Below are 1,188 nucleotides of genomic sequence, written 5' to 3' on the forward strand. Positions count from 1 at the left end.
GGTTCCAACAGGATTAGTTACAACTTTTCTTTCACCTCGGGTGGACTTACCAGAAGACGAGCAAACATTTCCTTATTATCTTCGGAGGCCATCCTTCTAATCACAAATAACACGCACGTCTAGCGGACTTGCCTCCGCAGTTATGCTTCGCTCTCAAAGGCGTAATATCAGTTTTTTTCTTTTTTTAGTAGATCTAATGGATTCGCCCCTGCGGTTATCCTTCGCTCCCAAACAACATAAGAACTAACAGAATAATTGTCCAAATAAATCTTAGAGATAGGTTTGAGTATATATATTTGTGGGACATTTTCTTACTATTTTCAGTTCATGCCTGTAATAAAACAGTAAGTAAACCATACTCGAAGATAAATATCACCTTTCAGCATAAACGACAACGCATCCAACCAAGTCTTCTACGAGAGATGTTGTAGTTTCCAACGACACAGCTAACAACTCTCTGCGTAATGATTCCAAGAAGGCCGAGAGAATCCTTAGCCGCATTCAGGTCTGGATGGGATTCATCGAAGCTCACAACACTCACATAACCCGGAGGCGAAGGTACCACCAATCTCATGCCAACAACATACTCATGAATTGCACTTCCATTATTGAACAGAGAGCTGCCATGTGCCCCGGTGCTGAGCCGCCTTCCGATGGTAATCCCCTCCCAAAAGGGCGAGTGAGGGAGAGCCAAATTATGTTTAGCAGCAGCATCTATAACTTCCCTTAGAGACGCTCCACCTCCTACGGTAATCGTCATTGATCCTTTTGTTCACCCCCAATACCAAGAATCAGTTCCGATACTAACTGCTAACTATCCCCGCCATTTCTCTCACAAGCCATCCCGTCGTTGGAGGGCGCCCTTAAACCTAGCCTCATCGCAGGAATACCCATCAGACGTGGAGCTTGAGGGGAAGGTGGTTACCTCAACCCTCTCTCCAGAAGCCTAATCGTCAGCTCAATCCTCTCCATCGTACGGGGAGAAAATTTAGCATTCAGTTTGATCGCAGAGAAGCGCTCGCGTATGCCAACTGAATGATTGAAAAGGTATTCCGATGTTCGAGTGAGAATGGAGGGACATTATTTCACTGCCGAACATGTCGCCCCCTCGACCAAGAAAAGAGACTTTATTCATCAGGAAAGGTATCGGTTTCTCCATCCAAGAATCAGTTCCGAGTTCAAGAACCG

The 1,188-nt window shown here is 45.4% G+C and overlaps 1 pseudogene; it reads right to left on the reverse strand.

Moving 5' to 3' along the window:
• Positions 1-379: 379 nt before the first annotated feature.
• Positions 380-760, reverse strand: LOC149213069 (putative L-gulonolactone oxidase 4 pseudogene; annotated as a pseudogene).
• Between the last annotated feature and the right edge of the window lie 428 nt (positions 761-1,188).

The sequence above is a fragment of the Pinus tabuliformis genome, chromosome 1_1, assembly GCF_031772625.1.
Source record: "Pinus tabuliformis cultivar Carrire ecotype Pingquan chromosome 1_1, CPIR1, whole genome shotgun sequence".
In the NCBI taxonomy this organism is placed as follows: Eukaryota; Viridiplantae; Streptophyta; class Pinopsida; order Pinales; family Pinaceae; genus Pinus; species Pinus tabuliformis.